This window comes from Herpailurus yagouaroundi, unplaced genomic scaffold, assembly GCF_014898765.1.
Source record: "Herpailurus yagouaroundi ecotype Mexico unplaced genomic scaffold, PumYag 139, whole genome shotgun sequence".
NCBI lineage: Eukaryota > Metazoa > Chordata > Mammalia > Carnivora > Felidae > Herpailurus > Herpailurus yagouaroundi.
Genome location: NW_024412394.1, coordinates 75597175 through 75612208, shown reverse-complemented (window position 1 = coordinate 75612208; position 15034 = coordinate 75597175). Strand labels below are relative to the sequence as shown.

Below are 15034 nucleotides of genomic sequence, written 5' to 3'. Positions count from 1 at the left end.
TTGGCCAATGCTCTTGACGGAAAGTGAATTCGTCACTTAGTTCTCGTCCTAAACTGGCTTGGTCTTATTGATTCTCCTTATCTTTTTTTTCGGCTCTGTGGTGAACACAGAGGAACACTTAGCTAATTGTCCTTAAAGTGCCAGTCTGAGTACCCGATGCGGGAGAGCTAGTTAAGCGTGAATTAAAATAAGTCAAGTTAAAAGCAACCCCCCCAAACCCCAATAAGCCTCAAACTCCAGTATCACTCAACAAAGCGGTTGTTTCTGGCTTCATTAAACCCAGAAGAAATAGAGATATTCCATTTAAGGTTGTAATGAAGCCATAAATACCAAACCTCTCCCTGACACAACTGTATTGGGCACTCTTATTGTGCCTTAATCCAATTCAGACACTATTTGTCTTCCCTGTAGGAACTGTTATTAACTTTCGTAACTATCTTTGCAAGAATAGATTATCCTTGGATGGCAAGAAACACTATAACATTCCATTCTTGCTCTACTAATCTGACAACAACCAAGCAGAGCTGTTTATGTAGCATGGTGCTTCCTAAAGTATTTGCTTGACAATTCATAGAGATTTGAGAGAGAAAAAAGAAAACACTGGTTTATACAAGTGCCTGAAAATTCATATATGTTTTTGAAAAATTACAACTTCTGGGCCTCCTTGAGTAGTTACACTGGACGTAGTTGCTTGAATAATTACTGGGGAAGAATAAGGTAACAATACAAGTGCTGCCATTTCTATTTCATTCATTCGTTCATTCATTCATGCGTTCGTTCAACTAATAGTTTCTTGTATGCCCTTCTCTATCACGCACGGAACTACATGCTGGGGAAAGAGAAATGAAAACCTATGGCTCAAGGACTTAATCGTCTCAGTGGAGACACAGAGGTACCGGTAGACAAAATACAATGCAGCTGTGAATGCCCAATCTTATTTTAGTCAAGGGCTATTGTTGCAGTCTTGACCACGGGCTGTATCCATGGGGCAACAGAAGACCAACTTGACTGGGTTTCCTATTTTATTTTTAATGCTCACAGTCTAAAAGAACTAAAAACTGGTAAAAAGACAAAATTAATTGGAAGCTCGTAGAAGAACAGGAAGAAGATCCAGAGAGTCTATAAAGTAAGTTGCAAGGCTATAATCCTTGAAAGACAGCTGCAGTGGAAAAGTCAGTCAGGAAAATGGCTCCTGGAAGACAGCCCCGAGGCTAAGAGCCCCTGCCACAATGGTGGTTTTTCTGTTTTTCTTTTAACTCTTTCTCCTCCCTGCTACTGTTCCTCCTCAACTCTTCCCCCTTCTCTGCCTCCTCCTCCTCCTTCTCTCTCCTTCCTTCCATCTACCCCCCTCCTTCTCTCTCTTTAGCAACACCAAGGTAGCTAAGACTACAGACCATTTCTTTTCCTTTTTAAAAATGTTTATTTATTTATTTTGAGAGAGAGTGCAAGTGGGGGAGGGGCAGAGAAAGAGAGGGAGACACAGAATCCAAAGCAGGCTCCAGGCTCCGAGCTGTCAGTGCAGAGGCCGACACGGGGCTTGAACTCAAGAACTGAAACATCATGACCTGAGCTGAAGGCAGATGCTTAACCAACTGAGCCACCCAGGCGCCCTCAGACCATTTTCTGATTGTCTTTCTAGTTCATTCCTCACCCTGTCTTTTTTTTTTTTTAACAATATTAATACTTTATTTATTTATGTATTTATTTAAATATATGAAATTTATTGTCAAATTGGTTTCCATACAACACCCAGTGCTCATCCCAAAAGATGCCCTCTTCAATGCCCATCACCTCCCCTCCCCTCCCCCCTACCCCCCATCAACCCTCAGTTTGTTCTCAGTTTTTAAGAGTCTCTTATGCTTTGGCTCTCTCCCACTCTAACCTCTTTTTTTTTTTTCCTTCCCTTCCCCCATGGGTTTCTGTTAAGTTTCTCAGGATCCACATAAGAGTGAAACCATATGGTGTCTGTTTTTCTCTGTATGGCTTATTTCACTTAGCATCACACTCTCCAGTTCCATCCACGTTGCTACAAAGGGCCATATTTCATTCTTTCTCATTGCCACGTAGTACTCCATTGTGTATATAAACCACAATTTATCCATTCATCAGTTGATGGACATTTAGGCTTTTTCCACAATTTGGCTATTGTTGAGAGTGCTGCTATAAACATTGGGGTACAAGTGCCCCTATGCATCAGTACTCCTGTATCCCTTGCCTCACCCTGCCTTTTAATTCCTTTATTCTTCATATTCAAACCATATCATAATCCCTGCTCAGACGGATTTATAGACTAGACTCAGCCTGTAGTAACAGCTTCACTTAATTAATTAGCTTGAACAATCAATTCCGTTTCTCCCAATGAAAAGAAATTTATTCTTTGATTCACAAATTTGTTGGCAAAATCAAATGGGAGGAAAAGAAGACCGCTCAGGACTGTTTTAGGTGATCTCAGAAAACCTATTTACCCCTAAACTTGCTTCCTGAAATTCTACATTTGAGAGCTACAGTCTTTACCCCCAGCTCTGGCAAATGAAATCGGTTTGTTCCCAACTTTATAATCATTTCAAATATTTCGTTAATGACTTCCATTTTCAAACTCCACTCACATGACCCTAGTCTCAAGCGAAGAGCCTTGCAGGTCTCAGGCCTGAGTCCGCTGTGGCAGACAGAGGCGGAGAGATTATCAAAGGGGCCTCTGAGGTTAGAACTGCTTTCTAATCACAAACTGGATTCCAATCCTAGCTCTGCTACTTTCTAGCTGTCATTTTGGAGAAGTATGTTAACCTTCTCAGGTCCAAGTTTCCTTATCAGTAAAATGGGGATAATAATTGTACAGCCATACAGAGTGGCTGTAAAGATTAAACTAGATAAAGCATATAAAGCACTTATCTGATGCCTACCTCACAAGCATTCGGTTCCTGTTACCTTTGTTGTCATTATTACTGTTTTGTCATTATTGTTTACAGCATTATCTTATATTCAATGATCATATATGTAACACTCTTATGTAATCATTGATTAAATTGCCTTTCTCCCTTAACTGTGGGACTGTGTCTCCCTTGACCAGTGTCAAGTGCAGAGCCTGGAACAGGGTAGGCATCCACGAAGTGCTATTTGCTCTTTGTTTTTATTTTGAGTGAGTGAATGAATTTAATTATGGTGAAGTGTCAGACTAAAGAAACAAACAAGAAAAAGTCAGCCTGTTCCAGTGGTGTACTTCACGTTTTTTAACTTTGAATTTGATAATCCAATGTCTTCTTCTTCTTCTTTTTTTTTTTTTTTTTTTTTTTTGAGAGGGAGAGAGACAGCAGCATGAGCTGGGGAAGAGGCAGAAAGAGAGAGAGACAGAATCCCAAGCAGGCTCTGCACTGTCAGCGCACGGAGTCTGACAGGGAGCTCTATCTCACAAACCGTGAGATCAGGACCTGAGATGAAATCAAGAGTCGGATGCTCAACCAACTGATCCACCCAGGCGCCCCTCGAATGTCATTTCTCCTACATAGAATGGCAAGCAGAAACTTGTTGAAAGGGAAGTCATAGTATTGACTTTTAATCATTAACTCCAAAAGTCGTCTTCAAATCTGGGGTCAGTCAGGGGAGAGCGATAAGACAACGATTTGGGAGGACAATGCAAGAGTCTGGGTAGAAGAGGGGGGCTGCTGATCAGTGGATTGGCACAAGAGGTCTCATAGACTCGTGGTGGAGAGGACTTGGCAATGTAGGGGAGGAACAGGAAAGATCTCATGCACGGTATCCTTCAAGAAGGATTTGAATTCCTCTCAATTTCTGGTTTCAGTTTCCCATAGTCTGACTTGATCGATATGACGAATATTTAAAAATTCATCTTTGTAAAGCTAATGCTTTTGCCATTGTAGGAACGAACACCTAAATCGTCCCTCTTCTGAACATGGAACCATCAAGTCGAATGGTAAATCCACTCCACAGTGTTTTCCTGGGACGTAGCTTTAGGATGACAGCACATATTTTATTTCCAAAGCATTTCCACTTAATTTGTGCAGAATTCATCCTAAAATTGTTCAAAATATAGATAGCATGGGATTTTATATGACAGAGGCACCTTGGAAGTCACCCAAGAGTTTTTATTAATAGATGGTAGAGGAAGTCTTATTTAGCACACAAGCCCAAAATGAGACCAGAAAGACATGCATTATGGCTAATCTGGATAAATACTAAATATTAGAAATAATGACAGAGAGGTTAAAAGTAAGAAAAAAGTTCATTTTTTTTCTCTTTATAGATTGACAGAAGAAAGAAAATTGAATCAGAGTACTTAATAGGCTGATTCCCAGTTTTGGATACTGCACTTATCCTGAGAGAGCATTCTTTTAAAGAAACCAATCAGTCAAACAAAAATTCTGTATATTCTAGACTGCTTAACTCATTTACTACAACGAAGTACTCATGCCTAATTGCCTAGGCAAAGAGAACTAGGACTTCCCTGGGCACCGGAGGAGGCCCAAAAGCCATCTCCGAGTTAACACAGAGGGAAAGGTTCACGTGGAGCTTGGCTGTCCCCATTGAAGAGCACAGGCTGCTGTCTGAAGTGTCCTTCGTGGTCCTCCCCCAGCCAACTGCAGCCCATCAGAAGACGCTTAAATGTTCTGTGCTGCGGACGCACTTCACGTGCATTTTATCCGACTTGGAGCTTTGAGAAGCTGAGAAAGGACAGGCCTGCATCAACATCATTGTGCTGCACGCACTGTTTACTTTGCTGCTGTCTTTTTCCCATCCTGCTGGGTCTCTTTGCTAACAAGGGCCAGAAAGCACTCATGGTGCATCATGAGAATGCCTGTGTGTTGCTTAAAGCAATTTGACTGGGACACAAGCCATTGTCCAGAAGGGGGTGGCTTGGAAGGCTGATGGTAAAACTGTACAAAGTTCCTCAACCTCCAGCTAGGAATTAAACCTAGCTCCAGCCAGATGGCATCCCAGTATGATTACTATTTAGCTAATGGGACACTCAACACATCAGTTAAGGACAGAACAAATTTTTATTTTGGCTGTGGTATTAAACATCTAAGCAGAGTTTTAACAAACTAATGACTCTAATGAGTCTTAGGCCTCTACAAGTAGAGAACCACATGGTTTGGAAGCCATTTCAAGGCACATTTATAAATATACCAACTAGAATAGGTGAGGAAGAGGGCAATTTTCAAGAGCATCTTTCCTTTTCTAGCTTGACCAAAAAGATAGCCGGGTGAGCAGAGAAGAACATGGGCAATCCTCAGAGAGGCATAAGGTTTCAAGGATGAAGAGACTCCGGATTGAAGCTCTACTTTTACTGAGTTTATGTACCACCCTCTTCTATCTGATGGGCCTGCCGCTTCCTTCTTTCCTGGGGAGTGTACTTATGGTGCATGCTTCTGTGTAATGTGGCTTCTGTAAGGTTCCTGATGCGGGATTCTGGTCATTTTTGCTCAATGACTGCACCTGGGCCTATAGATGATCAGAACTAATTTTTATTTAATAGATAATGCAAAGTTAAAAGATTATTTTAGTTCTTACAGGGAGATGTATGGTGCTTCTAGCTCCAGGAGAAAACAAAGATTGAATGGAAAAAAGGAAACTGTCACTTGTGATTTGTAGAAGAAAGACCTGGAAAAGAGTAGCTGGGGAGGTTTCCTAGGAAACTGGGGTACAGGGATATGAGATTTGGGTAAAGCTCCTGGAGTTATTTGACAAAAAAGGAGAGATTTAAACAACTCCTGGAGTTATTTGATAAAAAAGGAGAGATTAGATCCGATTTAGATCTGACTGGGAGAGCTAAGGAACCTCAGAGAAATTCAACTGGAAAGAGGGAGAAAATAAGGTCAAATTAGAAAGAAAAGAGATACAGGTAAAGAAAATTTCTCACTAGCCAGGAGGAAAGGGGAATGCATATAACTGGAAACCCTAAAAAGTAGTAATTCTTTTCTAAATTATCCACCCAGTATGTATTCTTTCTCTCTATGTCTCCCATTTTGTGTGTGTGTGTGTGTGCGTGTGCACACACACACACACACCTGTGAGCCATTACTGTTGACCTGATAGGACCTGCCTTCTGAACTTTGCTTGACAGAAGCTGGGTAGGTGAAAGACCACTATCCCTGAAGTCTTCTCATGTATGGTCGGTGAGCAAAGGACAACATTTTCAAACCCTCATGTGTTTCTAAGGCTATCCATAAAGTATGGAAGAAGGAAATACCAATATGTCAGGTCATGTCTTATCTTGAAGGCATTATTGCTAAAATTTAAATAGACCTGTTGTCTTGCCCTAGCTGGATGCAAGTCTGCTGTTGAAAGAGGCATTCCATTTGGAAGCATGATAATGGTTAAGAGTTGAAAGTGGTTTCTGAACTGCATAAGGAAGCTGCTTACAAATGAATTCAAGGATATTTCTAAGTGTCCTTACACATGGCTTTTCACATATACAAAGTCTAACAAAAGATATGTGGCTACAGTAATGATTTCCTTTCTAGTTCTTATTTAAGTTTATTCTTTTTTTTTTAAGTATATTTATTTATTTTGAGGGAGAGGGGAGGAGCAGAGAGAGGGAGACAGAGAATCCCAAGCAGGCTCCACACTCAGCATGGAGCCCAATACGGGGCCCAATGTCACGACCGTGAGATTATGACCTGAGTCAAAATCAAGGGTCAGACACTTAACCAACTGAGCAACACAGGCACCCCCACATTTATTCTTTTAAACAGATACAGATGTAATTAAACCTTTCCACATTTTTAACTCTTTAGCAGAAAATACTTAGGAAGGTAGAGTCTGGGAATGTGCAAACTTAGCAGTTGCTTCAGAAGTCAATGCAACCATAGGTAACTAGAACAATAAAGGGCAGTGACTGGTCATTCCCAAGGTTAGACAGCACAGGGGGAAGGGAAGGGAAAAAAAAAAGTTAGAGAGGGAGAGAGCCAAACCCTAAGAGTCTCTTAAAAACAGAATAAACTGAGGTTTGATGGGGGGGTGGGAGGGATGGGAGGGTGGGTGATGGGCACTGAGGAGGGCACCTGTTGGGATGAGCACTGGGTGTTGTATGGAAACCCATTTGACAATAAATTTCATCTTTAAAAAAAAAGATTCATCAGTGACTAAGCAATGCAAAATGCTAGTTAAGAGTGAATCACAATGAAATACAATGCTGCCATAGTGAAGTTTTGAAATCCAAATATTACGGGTTGAGAAAACTGGCTTTTATAACTAAAAGGGGCATCCAAGTCTCTTGGGTTCCCACTTGATATGTAAATTGAAGTGTGGAGCCTTTGGGCAACAACCAATCCGCTGAGAGTCCTGAGGTGGAGAAGCCAGACAGGACAGCTCACCAAGGACAACTCATCTCTCAGCAGCTGTGTGTGTCTCAGCGGGTTGGGGATCACACCTGGAGCTTGGGAGTGCCATGGTGGGGAGCAGAAGCAGGGGAGGCTGGTCCTGGCTGGGCAGGCTGTAAGCCGTGGCCTGCTTGGGTTCCTGCAAGGAAAGGCTCTCCCCTGTTCCTGATTTATTGCTGCTGGGTCTGAGCCAGTTGCTATTCAGGGCAAGGCAACTAGACAGACTTGGCTCCACCGAAATGCCCACATAAACAAGTTGATGCTTGACCTCCTAATTTTGGCTCTGCACTGAACTAACAAGATCATTTTTATTAAGAGTATTGAAAAAACAAAAGTTTGTCTTCTGAGTTTACAGAACTGGAAATAAATTGCCTGGAGAGGACAGAGCTTTTTCAAATTCTTCAGACCTGCCTATTGTTGCTCTGTCTCCTGCTTTTGCCTCCTCTTATTCCTCCTCAATCTCTTTTTTCCTCATTCCTTTTCTTTTTTTTTTCCAAGAAAAAAAGGGCTAAATCTCTCGCTAAATATTGCACGATTTCTTTCTTCTAAGTCATAAGTCATAGCATGGGAAAATACCAAATGTGGGCACGGCACACAATCTACTGACAAACGCTAAAATCGGTTGTTTCCAGAGACCAGCAGTACTGACCTCAATCCCTCCTTCCCCATTCTTTCTCCAAAGGAGATAGAAAATAACCCCAAATTCATGCTAATCTAATCAAGACGGAAAATAAATCAATGAGTACCTCAGTCAAAATACCAAATGGTCTCTCTATTTCAACAAACCAAGGAATTGCAAAGATTTACATACTTGGAGAACAACTTATCCTCCAGCCATCATGTTGCTAAGGAGAGAAGCAGCAAACAGGGCCCTGACACCGTCACAGGGCAGGGCTGTGCCCCGCACTGTGATCCCAGTTCAGTTTATGAGGCCTTCTGTTTGATTTGTAAAACCAATTCATCTGGCAGTATAATTTGTGCAGCCAATCACATCCAAGGCCAATAAGGGTTCTTTTACGGGCAAATATCTTCCCCTGTGAGTAATTTCACACATGAGTACAGCAACAGGGAGCTAAAAATGGATTTCTGACATTATCTTTTATATGACAAACAGACATTTTCACTTGGTTTGATGAACTGATAGAAATCCTCATTCATGCAGATTTCTATTCTCGGCAGTCCAGCAAAAGAAGACCAGAATAGCCAAGCCAGAAGTGGAATAAAAGGGGCCTACTCTGTGGGAGTGTTTAATTATAGGCTCAGTTACAACAAAGGCCATTAGATGCCTCATTTATGTCACCTTTCTGTGCTTCCTTCTTCTTATCACTAGTCAAAAAGGGATTACATTTGTGTGTGAGGGACGCTGAGCAGTGGCCTTCACTCCCGCATTCCTTCGGACTCTTGCATCATCAGACATCTATTTTCCCTCCACACAACACAGGGGTGCACATGGGGCTTGGAGTGATTTTACAGGAGACTGAAATTGAAAGCCAGTGAAACATATTGAGTTTATAGAAGTGGTAGTGTTGCAGCTCAACTTATGTCACAGAACTGTTCCAGTACAATGAATCTCGAGGCGGAAATAGGAGTGGCACCCTGTCCTATTTCCCCTAGTGATCCACTAGTAAAATTTTTGCTTCCTGTTACTGCACCGTTCTGCTCTGCTGATCTAAAAGTCTTAGTTCCAAAGGGAGGAATACTGCTACCAGGAGACACAACAATCATTCCACTGAATTGAAAGTGAAGACTGCCACCCAACTGCTTTGGGCTCTTCATGCTTCTCAGTTAACAAAGAAGGGAGTTCTCGTCGCTGTGCTGGCTGGGGTGATTGATCTGGGTTTCCAAGGGAAATTGGGCTGCTACTTCATGACGAAGGTAAGGAATAATATGTCTGGAATACACGAGATCCCTAGGCATTCCTTAGTATCACCATGGCCTGTGATTACAGTCAATGGGAAACTTCAACAACCCAATCCGGGCACTAAAGGGCCCAGACCCTTCAGCAATGAAGTTGGATCACCCAACCCCAGCCTGTCCTGGCCCTCTTAGAGATAGAGACAGAGAAAGATACATAAGCACACACATGTCTTATTGGTTCTATGTCTTTGGAGAACCCTAATGCAATTGACAAAAGGAAAATCTGGTTATACTAAAGGTCTTAATGCTGATGTAAACCTTTCATAACAATTTCTCTCCATGGCAAGTTTTAGAAATGTAATATTTAATGATATCTTCCGGGGAATATCAAGCAGGGCCTCACAGAATGAGCTCTGGTGAGAATGGTGAGGTTCGCATCTCTGTTTGCCACTTTCTTGCTCTGTGGTCTTGGACAAGTTCCTTAACTCTCCAAGCCTCTGGTCACTCGTCTGTTAACTAAAGATAATAATACTTCCCACATGGGGCTGTTGTGAGCATTAAATGAAGTGTATGTGTGTGTGTATGAAACTTTTCATAATATGTATATTTCATAAATATATATATATTTTCACATATATGAAATTTTTGGTGCAGTGCTTGGCACATAGTAAATGTTCAATAAATGTCAGCTATTGTTAGCTTTACATCACAAAGAGTAAATGCTAAAGCACAGATAGATTTGAAAATTTCCTCAATAGTTCTTTCTGAAAAGGTCAGCATGAATCAAATTGAATTGCAAATGCATTTATGGAATTGGCAACAGCAATCAATCCATCTGGAGTGGAAGGTTTTTTTGTCAATGCAAAGAATAAACCCTTGGTTTATAGGCTCAGTGTTTGAACTTATTTTCATGTTGAGCTCTCTTACAATGATGTGTAATTACATAAGTCACAGGAATCCTCATAAGTTTCTATTCTGCTTTACTTTATTAATTTGGAGCAACCACCCCCTGTCAGCACAAACCATCTTTGAGAACCTACAAGTACATGTAAGTTTAGCAATTCCTTTTGCTTCCTCGGTGTGGTAGGCTGAAAAGTGGCACCCATCCGTATCCTAATACCTGGAACCTTTGAATGTTAATTACTTCAGTTGAAAAAGGGTCGTTGCAGATATGATTAAGTTAAAGATTTTGAGGTGATAGATTATCCTGGGCTCTACAGACTGAATCATGTCCACTCCTCTAAATATGTATTTTGAAGCCATGACCCCCAGTGTGTCTTATATTTAGAAATGGGCCTCTCTGGAAGTATTTAAGGTGAAATGAGGCCATAAAGGTGAATTAGTGAATTAGTGTCCTTATGAGACACCAGAGAGCTCTCTCTCCCACCTCCCCCACCTCTACACATACACATGGAGAAATGGCCAAGTGAGGACATACTGAGAAGATGGACGTCTTCAAGCCAGGAAGAGAGCTTTCATCAGAAATTGAACCCTGCTGGACCCTGGTCTTGGATTTCCAGGTTCCAGTTGTGAGAAATAAATCCCTGCTGTTTAAGCTGCCCAGCTTGTGGTATTTTGTTATGGAGGCCTGAGCACACACTAACATAGCTAGGTTCAGGTGGGCCCTGAGTGCAATCACGTGTATCTTATGAGGGGAGGCAGAGGGAGAGATTAGACACACAGAGAAGAAGGATATGAGAAGACACAGCAGAGGGAGTTTGGAGATGCTCCCCTTAAAGACTGTAGTGATGTGTAGCCATAAGCCCAGGAATGAAGGCCGCCACAGCAGCTGGAAGAGGCAGCGAACAGATTCTCCCCAAGAGACTCTGGATGGAGCATAACTGCTGAATTTTGGCCAGGTATATGGTACAGGCTGGACGGCCAGTTGGTACAAGCACATCCTGAGTGCCCCTGTTAATCACCATCTTGAAAACGTAGAGATCTTGTCCTCCCTCTACATTCCCAGCAAGCAGAATGTAAAGCAGAATGTGTTGTTCAGCGTTCAAGGTCAGGTGCTTTGGAGGTGGCCAACCTGGAGCGTCCCTCCCGTAATGAGGAGTGCCCACGTGGCACACCTTGATGTTTTGGAAATGCTGGCCCATGCGAGGAAGGAAAAGGCTACTGATAGTTGCTGGGTTAAGTTGCTGTGATACAAGCACTTGCTGCACATAGATCCCAACAGCAGATGCTCCCTGGGCATAGGTTCCCCCAACAAACCTACCTCTTGATCACTGTCTCTGGGTCTTTCCTTTGGCCTCACTGGACCATCACCCACCCTAGGCTTAGAGTCTGCTGGGTTGCAGCTGCACACCCCTTGAAACAGATTTTGGTCTTCTGGTCCTCAGAACTGTGAGAGAATAAATTTCTGTTGTCTTAAGCCACCAAGTTTGTGGTAATCTGTTACAGCAGCCATATAGAACTAATAGACTGAGCAATGAATTATTCATTCAGTAACTTAGCTTAACTGTGAGCCGAGACCCTAGCTATCACTTCATTGTCCATCCGAATGGAGTTTCTACCATTTCATGAGCTGAGGATATAATGATAAATATGTTGGATATAACGCCATTCCTAGGTTCCAGTCTGTTGTGGGAGATGAGACTGAAAACATTAGAAGGAATTAATCTGTAATGTGATTTTAGGAAACACTATGAAGGAAACCAACAGGTGACAGGTGACGTGAGAGTCTGGTGGAAGCTACTTAGATCGTGAGGGAAGTGTTCTCTGCAGATGAGGCACTGAAGTTGAGACAGAAACAGCCATGGGAGGCCCTGGAGAAGAGCAAGTCCAGGCAGGGGGACATCAAGAGCAAGGGTCCCAAGGAGGAAAGGGCACAGTTCTATAACTAGAAGGATAGCCAATGTCGCTGATGTCTAACACTTAGTAGTAATTCATAGTTGAGTGCATTCTGTGTACCAGGTGCTGTTTAATGGGATTTACATTATTTGCCTTCCTAATAACTCATGAGGAAGCTATGATTATTTCCCCGTTTTAAAAATGTTTTCTTGGGGTGCCTGGGTGGCTCAGTCGATTAAGCTCCGACTTCGGCTCAGGTCATGATCTCATGGCTTGTGAGTTCGAGCCCCATGTCGGGCTCTGGGCTGACAGCTCGGAGCCTGGAGCCTGCTTCAGATTCTGTGTCTCCTTCTCCCTCTGGCCCTCCCCAACTTGTGCTCTGTCTCTCTAGGTCTCTCAAAAAAGAAATAAATGTGAAAAAAATTTTTTTTCAATTTTTTCTTTAACATTTATTTATTTGAGACAGAGAGAGAGAAAGAACAAGCTCGGGAGAGGCAGAGAGAGAGGGAGACACAATCTGAAGCAGGCTCCAGGCTCTGAGCTGTCAGCACACAGCCCAACGCGGGGGGCAAACTCTCAAACCGTGAGATCATGACCTGAGCTGAAGTCGGACATTTAACCCACTGAGCCACACAGGCGCCGCATTTCCCCCTTTTAAAGGGAAACACAATATGGTGCGCAAGTGCCAAGAGTGGAAGTTGGAGCCATAAAAGCGTAGGCTACTCAGGAACAGTGTGTAGGCCCTTAGAGGTCAGCATGGCATTTAAATTTTGCTCAAAATGCAATGAGAAAGAAGGGTGCTCAGCAGAGGAGAGCACTGTCTAATTGGTGTTTTAAAAGGATCACTCTGGGGGCGCCTGGGTGACTTAGTCGGTTAAGTGTCCAACTTTTGATTTGGGCTCAGGTCATGATCTCACGGTTTGTGGGATGGAGCCCAGTGCTCCAGTGCAGCTCAGTGCAGTCCAGACCCTGCACTGACAGCGTGCAGCCTGCTTTGGATTCTATTTGTCCCTCTCTCTTTGCCCTACCCCTCCGCTTGCATACGTGCACTCTCTCTCAAAATAAATAAATAAACTTAAAAAAAAATAAAAGGATCACTCTGGCTGCTGGTGGGTGATTAATTGTAGCGATGAATTAAGTGGAAGCAGGCAGACCAGGAGACTACTGCAACGGTCTAAATGAGAGATGCTGGCGTTTGAACTAAGAGGATGGCAGTAGAAATAGAATACATTTTAGAGGAGGAGCAATGAAGAGAAATGAAGACTGAATCTCAATTACTGAAGCTGACTATTCTGAGGGTATGTGATTTTTTTCTAAGCATTTCTCATGGTGCATTTCTTCCCGTATTTTCACACATCATCTCTTTAAACAGAGAGGAGGTACACTTAACATCTTCTATGGTACTAGCATAAACTATTTGTTGTTGTAGGTATAATTCCTGCCAGTGTTTAATCTATAAAGTTCTTCCATTTCTCCAGCGGTCTCCATTCTTGCAACCTGAGAAGTATTCTATGTGGAGAGAACCATATTTAGGAAAGCACAATTAATAACAAACTGCTTAAGTATGGTAATCTTAGCAAACAAAGCTGCTGTCAACTTCCTCCAAAGTATTTTCATCTCATATCAGTTTTTAAAAACCAACCTTCAGAGAAGTATGGAGTACTATGATGAACGTCTTGGCGCTGAGGGAGGTTCAATAGAGTGTTCAGGGCACCATCTTTTAGTGACAGCTGACATAGTGCCCAAGGCCTTGACCCTCCACCCAATTCTCTTCCCATCTCCCAGCTGTTTCATTAACTGCATTGCAGCATAATTCTTTTTGTTCTTCTATTCCTTACATTCACACTTCTGAAAGCAATTCATATATTTATGCATATGGGAAGGACTCAACGTTAATTCAACACATCTTGGAATAACCTTAATGGATCAATGATGAAGTTGGATGCTATTCTTTCTCAATTCACAGAAACAAACAATCACCAAGAAATATTATCACGGCTGTGAAGGGGGGGGAACCTTTGACAAAATGAAAAATTAGCTTCTCCCACAACCATATTGGGATTCTTTATTTCTTTGTCTCACATGTACCTGGTAATGGCAGGAAAGACAGAAAAATAAAATAAATGGATGAGTAATTGATTGTAAATAATATCATGATGTGGCAGATGTCAAGAGGGAAATCACATTATGGTTTTAATAGTTAATAATTTTTTTCTAAATAAGTTTGGTACCTGATGAATAGCTTCCACCTTCTCTTAAGTAATCCTCAACACTCACTTTCTAATTCCAAAATATCACTAAGAAGTATTGGCATCACGCCCAGAATATTTGGTTATTCCATAATAAAATCTTACAACATCGTTATCACTACATTTCCACAGTATGGTATAATCCTCAAAATCCACAATGTGCTATCACAAATGTGATAGACATTCAACAACAGTGTTAGTGTCTTATTCCCCTTTTAAATTAAATTTTGTACTTGTTATAAAAATCATTTCAAACAGAGAGGGAGGCAAACTGTAAGAGACTCTTAAATACAGAGAACAAACTGAGGGTTAATGCAACGGGTCGGCGGGGCGTCGGGGAATGGGTGATGGGCACTGAGCAGGGCACTTGCTGGAATGAGCACTGGGATTTGTATGTAAGTGATGAATCACGGGAATCTACCCCCGGAGTCAAGAACACACTGTATACACTGTATGTTAGTTAACCTGACAATAAATTATATTTTTTAAAAAAAAAGACTAAAAAAAATAAAATTATCTAATGTCTTAAGGCTTAAAAACATTTTGAACTTTGGGTTTGTTACTATTATATACACACATTTTAAAAAATCAGAATCGAGAGCTGTCTTCTATATTTGATATCCATGAACTGATAGGACCATAACCATCCATGATGTCTCTGACTATAGTTTTGAGGGAGATGGGCAAAGTGAGATATCACCAAACCGTAAAGAGATTTGTCACTTGGAAATGACCTCCTTTATTGTCTAGCCTGTGTGTATAAGGGCCTCTTTTCTCTGGACATGTGATTCTGGG

At 41.9% G+C, this 15034-nt stretch overlaps 1 protein-coding gene and 1 long non-coding RNA gene across 2 annotated transcripts in view; one reads left to right on the top strand and one right to left on the bottom strand.

Moving 5' to 3' along the window:
* The window catches only part of SLC35F1 (solute carrier family 35 member F1), a 412962-nt gene that overhangs the window by 3448 nt on the left and 394480 nt on the right, over positions 1 to 15034 (bottom strand). The gene's annotated exons all lie outside the window — the stretch shown is intronic.
* The window catches only part of LOC121029975 (uncharacterized), a 46505-nt gene continuing 38479 nt past the window's right edge, over positions 7009 to 15034 (top strand). Inside the window, exon 1 of the long non-coding RNA XR_005790008.1 lies at positions 7009 to 9212. This is a non-coding gene — a long non-coding RNA (uncharacterized LOC121029975). The remainder of the gene's footprint in view (positions 9213 to 15034) is intronic.